The 10889-nt window shown below is 44.9% G+C and overlaps 1 long non-coding RNA gene across 1 annotated transcript; it reads right to left on the reverse strand.

Moving 5' to 3' along the window:
* Positions 1-3535: 3535 nt before the first annotated feature.
* Positions 3536-10765, reverse strand: LOC129210234 (uncharacterized). The gene is made up of 4 exons (XR_008578350.1): positions 10432-10765; positions 6592-6751; positions 5173-5408; positions 3536-4598 (listed from the first exon to the last, which is right to left on the reverse strand). It is a non-coding gene; the product is annotated as an uncharacterized LOC129210234 (long non-coding RNA).
* Between the last annotated feature and the right edge of the window lie 124 nt (positions 10766-10889).

Raw genomic sequence — 10889 nt, forward strand, 5'->3', positions numbered from 1 at the left:
AAAGCACAATTTGATTCCTGAAGCGATTAATCCTATTCGACATACACAAATCCCAGGAGAGACAACAAACATAAACCAACCGCTATAGAGGTACCAGACCTCCTTGCACTATAGCCACTGTGCATATGATGTTACAGAGTCACCAAGGGCTTAGGCTGAACTTTGCTTTTTTGCGTTTTCCTCTAATGGAGGAGGGTGTTCCCAACAGTCGTACAGCTGTTTTGTTACTAAGAAGGGTGTAGAAGGGATGAAGTCTTTGAAACAGATTTCTTTTAATTTCATGTCAAGGTCTGAAATGTGTCCCCTTTAGGAGCAGTTTCCTTAGGCCGTGGTGCATACACGGTAAAGGAAACATCAGCCTGGAGATTTTGCTCCTTTGACTCTTGTCACACTCCCCTTCTGCCGGTCAACACTTATTCTCTTGCCACAGCCTCCGTGCTTTTTTTTTTTTCTTCACCATCTCCTTGTGCCATACCCTCTTTGAGGTTCATGCTTGTACCCCCGAATGCTCCTCATTCTGCCTGTGGCCTCCCATGCCTTCCTGATCGAGCTCCATACCTCTGCTCTGTGTCCTCTCTGCCACAGCTCTGCACGGTCTCCCCTCCCCCTGGCTTTCTCGAGCTCTTTACCGTAACACCCCTCATCTTCAGGGGGACACTTACTCTAGAGTGATCATGTTTTGGGGTTGTGGGTTTTTTTCAAGCATTAAACTAAATGAGCTTTCATTATTGCAATATAATGCTCCGGGATGATGAAGTTGCTCCTTTTACAAAGGAGCTTTAAATGCAAACTCTGGCCCTGTGTACATTTCTTTTAACTACGGACGGAGGAAAATCATCTCTGTGACAAATCCTAAATTATGTTTCTCACCTCATCTGCATTTCTTTTTCTGTTAAGTGTTTGTGACAGAAGAAGTAAAAGGGAAGGAGTAAGATCCTCTGTTGCCAATGCAACTGCTTGTGGATCCACAACAGTGTTTCTCAACCTTTAAGTTGCGACCACCTCCTTGAGCCAGCTCTAATGGCTGGCACGGATGAGACTGCACCTTTCCTGTATGTGACCTTTCATCAGACTCACAACAGCTCGCTGCTCATTACTGCTTCTTCCAAACCAGAAATACCCTGTACAACCTTTGTGTTTATTACTGAGCCAAAACTTCAACGTGCTGGGAAACCCACTGTAGGGGTTTAAAGTCGCTCTTGAAGCAGGTCCACGAGCCTCTGCCATAAAGCAACGCTGCCAACAGGTAGCAAGGGGAAGCTTTTCCCTCCTCAAGATCCAGCACTTAAAACAGATCGCTCCATCTATTCGCTTTGCTGGGGATCTACATCAGCACAGTGGGTGCTGGGATTCGTCTACGGTGAATTATTTTGGTGATGTTTTCTAGGCAATCACAACTTGAAAGATGATGAGAATCTCCTTAAGAATAGCTTTGCCTGAACCACTTGTGTTCTGATAATTGCTATTTACGCTTCAGGGATTTTGGGAGCATAACAATTATTTGGACTTGACATTTCAAACACTACAGTTGCCAAATAGGAAAGTTGTTCGTTTTTTGGTTTTTTTAAAAGAAATTAAATCAAGTCAGTGGCTGTGAGGACTCCTAATTCTGAGCTGAGTTTCTTGCTGACTTTTTGTAACTTCAGACTTGTTTTAGATTAATATTATATATTATTTCAAAGAGTCCCTTATAACTAACTATTCATAGTTTGCTTTGTTATGAAGACCTCTTAAAACCACCTGGGTAAGTTTTGTATTTGATATAGAGTATATTGTCTGTATATGTGTGTGCTTATACACAAACACACATGTGATCTTTTATTCTAAAGAAGCATAAGGTACAAGCAACTCAAGGTTCATTTCCTTTCTGTTCAGAAGAAAGATTTCTAAGAACAAAAGCATGCTTTTTTCAATGCCAGGCAAAGATCCACATCACTTGGTCAATGGGATGACTGACCTGATGGAGGTGCTCGTCTCTCATCCACATCTGCAGAAGGAATCTAGGCAATGAGCTTGAACTAGATGTCTGCCTTTTCGATTGCTAACTTTGTAGCCTCAGGGAGCTCTGAGAGGTGGAAATAAGACAGTCGGTGGGATTTTTAGCCACGTGTAAACCAAAGAGGACGCACTGATCCACCAGCATTTCCTGCAAGGCGGACAGCCTTATAGAAGTTTGGGACAGCTCTAATAAGCCAGGGGCATACGCATGGCAAAGTCTGCAGGGAGAGGTTATTGCTCTGTTTGGCGAATTGATATGCAAAAGAGGTATCTCAAGTGTTTATAAGTTCTAGTTTCATTGCAGATGTGAAAAACCTCTTTATTTGCAAGAGTGTACCTGCTTTTTCCAACTGTAACATCCAGCTGAAAGAATATATTATCAAAGACTTCTCTAGCACCGGGACGAGCCCCTTTTATGTTAGTGTAAACTAACAGAACATCTCTGCTATAAGTTAATACACTCCCACTGAATTCAATCACTACCAACGTGCCCAAAGGATTTGGCATCTCATTATATGTAAAACCTCTGTCAGCAAAAAGTAATTATATTGAATTATGTTTTCACAGACAGATGACCTCAATTTTGAATGTGGTCAAGCAGGTCTCTTCAAACTTCTTCTATAATATATTGTTTTAATTAATTGTGTTATTTTTGCTTGCTAAAGCAATGGGCTCTTGTGCTTCGTTGTGTAAAGATGCCAAAATATTCACATACCATTCTGCTAACGTGTCATGAGAAGCTGAAGGAAACATCACACATACATTTTACGCAAGCTAGGTAGGAATTTTATCCCAAATGGTATAATGTATTTGAGGCATACAGCTACCTTTATAAAAAAGCTGTGGACAAGGGCCATGTTTTCATTATCACGTTTCCATTATTTAGTGGCAAAAGTTGGAGCGTGTTTCCCTTGCAAGCTCTATGGCCCAGCATCCCCAGTGTGAAACTGCCAATAGAAATCAGTTCTCAAATATCTAGTGAAACCACACTGCTACTTGTTAAAATCTCTCTGGAGCAATGCTTCTCCCATAAAATGTGTTTAAAGGCAAAAAATTAATTCCGCAGCACGTTTGCTATTTTATATTCTCAAGTATCTTTTGAAAGCCTAATTTAAAATCGAGCTATGGTATGTAAATTCTCTGATGCGAGTTCAATGATGGCATGTAAGAAGCTCTTTAGTTTCTCTGGAAATAAATCCTTTCAAAGGCAAAACTAAGAGAGCACTAAAAAAAGTCTGAAAACAAAACTGTAAATCAAATTCTTCATTGCCATGCAAACATCCCAATCATTTCCACATTGGTTTTTTACTGCTCTGTTTTTTCTCCACCAGAACTGACCTCTGTGTGGAATTGTGGGGAAAGATTATCAGGTTTTCAAATTATCAAAAAATTGTTGTGAGGCAGAAGTTCTCTGACTCTTACAAATTAGCAATGTGCTGATGCTGTTTTGGCAGTACAGCTTAGAGTATTGGCTTCTACGAAGCCGTGGAGTTCAGAGAAGTTTCCAAATGTAATCATTCAAGAGAAGAGAGATTTTAAGAAAAGTCTTAATCTATTTACTACACAGTTATTAATTAGTCATTATTGATAGCATCTGTCTACTGCTAGACACTACCCCTGCAAACATAACAGACATTCCTGGCAGGAGCCGTTTATTTCTGTAATATAAGAAGTCACATACTGAAGAGACTATAAACAAGCAGTCATTAAAAAAAATCTTATTATTAATAATTAGTTTCTATTTGGTGTATTGACACTCATCATGTGCAAGATGCCCTCTTTCATTTTCATTGAACACAGAGATTTGCATCCTGTGAATTACTATACAACAATGCAGCATTCAGCTCACGTTACCATGTTGCACATTTCACTTCCCAGTGCATTCATTCCCATGTATGTATATTAATCATTTTTATATTAAAAAAATTACATGGTTATACATCCTTTGGATAAAAGGTATAAATAAGTAATGAACAGTGCCAGCTAGCACTGCCCATAAGACCGTCTCATAGCTATTCCCGTGACATTTCTTAACTCCCCCTTTAATTTACTTCAGGGTTTTCTGGCTGTACCAGCTTACATCCATAAATATAATTTAAACGTCCAGTAAAATATTTAACCATGTAACTAAGGAACTAATGCAGCTTAGTGTAAATGACATGGTCCAGAACCACCACCCTTCGGTATCACAGTTACAGATGCCCCGAAGCAACATATTCTTTGAAAAGCAGAAAGTTACAGATTCATGTATAACGGTTATATGTGTTTTTATCGTACTAGCTAGATTAGGCCCTTACTCTTTCAGCAATACCAACTATGACCATTAGACTTCTCAATCAGAGGCAGGAACCTGAGGCTCTAAGAGGTTCTGCGTACTGCAGATTTTCATGGCTGAATCATTCACATTTGGGGAGATCTACTCCTCCGGGTCCCACCATAGCATCCCGGATCAGAGGGCTCGGAGTTGCCAGCTGTTCTGTGACATGATCGTAAGATGAGAGATAGCATCTATCTTCCACCAATGGCATAATCTTAATTTAACCCTCGCTCTGCAGCCAGCAGAGATAGCTGGTGTATCAATCACTTGTAGGCAAGGGGACCTGGAAGCGCAAAGATGGAAATACATAAAAATTCCATTTCATGAATCAAAAGAAAAGTCTCCTTCAGCTGGTGATATGGCTCTCTGAGCCAGCTCCGGGCTTCTCAGAAGAGGAGACAAAATTGTGTCATGCTACTCTGAGGCCGAAGCCAGCCAGAAGCTTTCTGGCTTGTGTTGCACAAGAGGAATAAGCTCAGTTTGGACAAGGAGATGGAATGAAAAATCCTTGATACCTGGCTTTGCTGCTCGAGATACCACCAGAGGAAAAGGAGAAGAGAAATGGCAGCTACTGTTTGTCCCAGCAGTCGGAGTCCACACACTCTCTCAGCTTCCAGGTTTTTGCTGCCTCCACCACTTAGCCTCCTGAGGCAGCCCTACCTGTTCCTAGAGCCAACCCTTAGGCTCTACCTACACTGCTAAATAAAATGGGAAAAGTGGCTCAGCCCACCTGTGAGAGCATCTGTGTGTCTAAAACCACAGCTATCCCAACACAAGGTTGCCTTGTCCATCCTGCACATTTAGCACAGTCTCTGGACCATGCTTGGGGCATGGAAGGAAGCCAAACCCTCATTTACCTTTTCTCCACTGCCCCGGTGATACGAAGTACAGCACTGAAGCTTCCCGCCAGCTCTTCCACCCCAGCTGCAGGGAGGCACTTTGGCACTGGCCAGCAGGTTAGGAGCTTGAAGGAAGTCCTCCCATGCTGTGGTTTGACCAGCAAGTGAACTTAAACCATTTGATGTCTCCATCTGTTGTCTGATCATAAGAGTTTGGCAAGGAGTGGGAAGAGAAGCATCCACAGCTCCATCAGCTAGAGAAGGCAAAGAGTTCACACCTCTACTCAGCTTACTCAGAATTTGGCCTGGCCTGTAAACTTAGAAATGGGAATTATCACAGACAGATGAATCAGCAGCCGGTTTTTCCATAGAAAAAAAGTCATGAGGGAAATAGCCAGGAGCCAGAGAGGAGAAGCACCTAAGGGAAAAAATACTCCAGTGCATTAGCAGCGCAGCTAGACACTTATTCTTACCATGTTCAACCTACTTAGAAGCTGATTTCCAGCCTTTCCATAAATTACAGCACAGGGAGACACACAAAAAAATCCCAAACTGGTCTCTTCCCAGAGCCTCAGAGGAAACCTCTGTTCCAGGAAGGGGCGTGTAATGTAACAGATGGACTTCAGGGCATCAGGTATCAGAACAAGGCTGTACCACTGTGACTATTGCCATCTCACGCTGTAGCAGAGACTGACTTGGGCAAGTCCCCAATGTGACAGTACAGTATTTCTGTACTTTGAGCTAAAGGCTTAAACTGAAATATGTGGGAGCTAATATCTGCCGTGAACTGAAAAATGAGAGGACTACCTAGATTTGCAGGTCAGGGATACCACAGTCTAAAAGGTGGGCTGGGTAAAAGTGTTGCCAGCGTTCCTGATACGGAGGTGTTGTGGCAGGCTGAGTCTGCAAAGTGCAACCTTTGGTTTTCAGCCTGCACTATAAATCAGAGATCTGGGAAGAAACAAACACACAGCTAAAATTAAAGACAAAGACAGGGAGATCGATAAGTAGTGTGGAGCTGCAAGAAATCTTGGTGGGTTTTGCACAAGGACTTAATATGATGTGGTCATGTCTAGAGGGAAATGAGGCCAGGGCTTATGGCAGAGAGTGAGTATAAGGTATATCCTGCAGCATAAGGCATTTCTTTCAACTGCCCTTTTCTTGGCTCATGCATGTCCCTGGAGCAGAGGTGGAGTTAGGGAAACAGAGGCTAAAAGATGTTGGATTTCATAAATCAGATGACTGTAGGAGCTATGTCATTTGGATGTGATCATCTTTATTCTCTTCCCTCCCCCCTCTTCTGTCTGTGCAGGCCAGGGGCTGCAGCCCCAGCCCCAAACCGGTTCCCTGCCTGCTCTCTCACGCTGCGGGGCTGAATGCATTTCTCTAGGACCATGCCCTCTCTCGCCGATGCATGCTGATGGCCCATGTGCTCACCTTCTGCAGTACCAGGTGAGTCCTCAGAGGACAGCAGCGCTTCCTAGGAGAGGCCACAGGAGCCAGCGGGGAGCGTCTGTTGCAGTGCACGCAGCAGCAGGGGCCCGGCTCCGGGCAGGTTTGGCTGGACTATCGCTGCCCACCAAGCCCACGGAGCCACCTGTGAGCAGAGACACTCTGAAGTCAGCCTAATGCTGATCAAACTATAGCAAGCTCAGACCTGCTTGAGGAGCTAAGGACATGCTCTAGCGGACATAGGTGATGCCAGTTAAGACAGTTCACCCAAGATGGTGCGGGTGTCTCTTTCTTCCCTGTGCTACGCAGGGAGCAGATACAAAGGTAGGGGATACCTTCGCCATGGCCAGCCGTGCCCATCAGCTCACTCAACTGCAGAAGCTAAACCATGACATATCATCCCATCTGCTACCTGGTGACTACATGCAGGGGGACAGAAAATACTAAACTCCCGGTGACAAATGAACCAGACCACATTTGTTGGCACTAGAAGTACTGTAACAGAGATTTACAGAACTGCCAACGTATTGCTAGCTTTGCAGAGGGTTGATAGCCTGCACCCCATGGCCTGACACCCACAGAGAAGTCAGAGTACCAGATTTCGTCAAACAAGGCTGATGTATCATTTCCAAACCAGATAGTTTTAATGGGAAACAATTCCTCTGCCAGCAAACCCCCAGAACATCTACAAACTTCACTATGCAACTTAGTAATATTGGACGAGGGGCACTAGTTACATGTATTTTGATGACAAAGACTATTTTTGTCCTGCTGCTCTTGCATGAAACAGGAAAAAAAAAAAAAAGCTGGTTCAGGGTAGCAGACGCCCTTAGTTTGCAGTTTCTGTTCTTTCATGTTTGATGGATCTACTGCCAGTTCAGCTGGGGAAGAGTTCATCCATGCTATCCGAATATGGCTTATCAGCTTTGTGTCTTTGTGGAAGCCTCGTGCTGAGTGCATGACATCTCTGGATGCCTGCAAAGTCATCCTATCTCTAAGCTAAGATTAGAATTTCAAACAAAACTTATTACGAAGCAGGATTTTCTGAAAGGGCAGGACACAGCTATAATGTGGAAATTTCAGATTCATGCCTAAGCACATTATTTAATCCTTTTTTAGATAGGCATAATTGTGAAGTGATATTTACCACAATATCAGTAGCTCTTGTGGGTGGAGGGGAAAGGAAACAGCAAGAAGGGAGACGCACGATGGGCTGCAATAAAGCTAGACCCAAACCTGCCATCAGTTCTGATCATTTTTTGCCTGAAAAGGCTGTGTTCACAGCACTCAGACACTCTGTTCCTTACAAAAAGGGTTAGGAGACATTTTTGGGAGATTTTCCCAGCTATTACTTAAATCTCAGACTTAAATGTGCATGTGGCAACCAAGCAAGTATTTCAAAGGGCAAAGGGGAACATTTTTAGCAGCTGTCACTCTCCAGAGCATATTCATACACTGTAACTTGGGGAAGTGGATGCTGTGCTCAAAATCATGTCTCATGTTTAACCAAGAAGAGGGAATAGTTCTGGTGCTCCTGATCTTCACATCCCGGCGGTCATGGCCCAGCAGGCTTCCTCGAAGCTAATCTCAAGTGTAAGAGAGGGGGAAGGCATCCCCTCCTGTGAGGGAAAAGCTCTTTCAGTATTGAACAGGCAGAGATGGAAAGACGGGATTTTATGAGCATTTTTCTTCCAATGTATCGTGTAAAAGGATCAATAACTTTTGTTTAGTCATACTGGGGTTGTGCTAAGACTGTTTGTTGTGTGTTTGATGGGACTCTTTCCTATTTCAGCTACAAAAAATCCAGGCTCTGCATGGTGCCCAATTAAGGGGGAGGAAACCCCCAGCAGGTTAGTGGGGAATAAGTGGGGCTGAGAGGTCGTAGGGGTGTCTGACAGTACCAGCACTGGCAGCAAGTTGTTCCACCTGACCAGCTCGAGGAAGGTCCCTCCTTGCTCCCACCTGCCCTCAGAGATGATTTTGATCCATTTTGCCAAACTAGCTGCTAATCCACACACTAATTTTGTGTCACACAGCCCCAGGCGCTGCCAGCAGAGATGGGGCAAGGAGTGCACTGGCAGCAGCTCCCGTTCCCCCGCACCCCAGCGCGGCTGCGGGGCCTCGGCAGCGTGAGAAGGGGCTGAGGCTCAATGCAGCCACAGTGGTGGGTCACGCTCTAAGATGGCAACTAAATAAAAGTGGCGTTTCTTGGTGTTTCTGTGTCCCTGTTTATAAAGCTGTGGATTTCAATAACTTCAGAGGAAACTGTGCAATTGGGCATGTGATATGAGTAAATTTGTGTCAGAAGCAAAATAATGTAATTCAAGGATCTTATGAAAAAGGAGGGGGGTTTCCATGCAGTTCCCAGACAGTTCTTTATGTTTTTGAGATGCAGCTAGCAGCCATACTGGGGGACATCAATCTTGTTTCTAGCCCTAGCATGGAACAAATACTTCATAGGAGCTAAAAGGGAGAAAGGAGGAGGAAAAGGATGAGGAAAAGGATAAGGAAAAGGAAAAAAGGAAAAGGGAATGGAAATTTTTTTCATGAAATCAGTTATTTCCAATAGTTACACCCAAGTGAGATGCACTTTTGGAGGCTGCATCAAATGAGTCAGCCCCCCAAAACCTGTCTCTGCCACCCCATTTGTAGCAGCCTAACGTCCCGAGTTCTCTGAGCCCAGCCCATGAAGCGTCATAGCTGGCACCAACGACGCTGATCCTGCAGATACCCACCCAAGAGACTTTATGCATTTGTACTCAAGAGTCTGGTTAGAATCTAAAGGTAATTGGTTTAGATCCTGATTTTTCAGATCGGAGCTGGTCATCTGCCTAAAGTTAATTTCATGCACAGATGTTTAGCTAATTGCCTAATATGACTGGGGCTTAGAGTCAGTGTCTTTTCTGACTACTGGATATCTGGTATTAGAAAAGGATAGTGCTGGAAAAGTTTCCAGGAATCACTCATCTATTTAAAGTCGAGCACATGCATGTGTTTGACAGGGTGGATATCTTCAGGCCGAGGATTACATTGCCTGTCAAATGCACCTTCTCAATTTTTCCAAGCCTGAATACACTTAAAACCTTCCTGACTACAGCAGGCCTGTCAAGAGTTTCTTTCTTGCTCTAGTTTACAGAGAGGAGGTATTAAGTTCTGTATAAATTTTATACTGTATAGGTCATTCACTTGAGCGATACACAGAAAACTTCAGAAACCTCCCCGCTGTACACACACACACACACATATTCCTTGGGCATGGAGGAGTTAATCCGACACAATGAAATCTCTACACTTTGCTTCATTAAAATCTAAATTTAGATCTTTTCATAAAGTTGATGTACTGTTTATTCTTCCTACTACAAACCCTAAGACTTTGGAAAAAAAAGCTGCAATTTCCAAGAATGCAAGTTTCCATTAAACACAAGAGCCAAAACTGTAAACCTCGACCTGTGGGAAAAAGAATGAACTTCTACGATTTCACTGTTTGTTTTTTGCCATTGTGCGTAATTTCTCCTATGCCCGTCCCATCCACAAATACCCATCTGCCAATGCCCATTACACCAGCTAAACATTATAATCGCTCTGACTGTGCCCAACAAGAGCTGTCAACCATAAAAACGAATGTCTTTTCTTTTTTCTGTTTGGTTTTTTTTTTTTTTTTTTCTTGCAGAAACAGGTAATTAAGTTTGTCAAAAGCAGCAAAGGCCATGAGATCCTGGCTTTGGTCCTCCAAACACTTACGCACATGCTTCGCTTTCTGCCTGCAAACTGTCTCAGCGAGATTCGAGGTGAGATAAAGTTAAAAAGGCACAACTCTTGGCTTACCGGAGGGAGCAAAGCAAGCGTGCCGCTGCCCGGTTGGCTTTGCGTACCCGGGCACCGCCGGCTCCCTACAGAGAGGCCACAAACAGTGTAAGCACCTTGCTCCCCCGCTACATTTGCTGTAGCCCCATCACCCCATCAGCCGCGGGTACCGCTCAGCGCAGGGAAGCGTCTGTGTGTGCCGGTGCCCGTGCCCCCACCCGGCCGCGCCGGGCCGCCCTGCCCGCCGCTCCCCGCAGCCGCCCGCCGCTCAGTCCAACCCCGGACCGGGCCTGCGGGGCTGAACCGGCCGGGCCCCCCGTTCCGTTCCGCTCCGCCCGCCCCACTCCGCTCCGCTCCGCCCCGCCCGGCCCGGCCGCGTCCCGCCCCACCGCGCTGCGGTAAGTGGCGGCGGGGCGGGGGGCTGGGGGCGGCGGGCCGAGGGCCGGTTGAGCCCCGTGCCCGGGCGGGGGGTCCCTGAG

Source organism: Grus americana, chromosome 1 (assembly GCF_028858705.1).
Source record: "Grus americana isolate bGruAme1 chromosome 1, bGruAme1.mat, whole genome shotgun sequence".
Lineage (NCBI taxonomy): Eukaryota > Metazoa > Chordata > Aves > Gruiformes > Gruidae > Grus > Grus americana.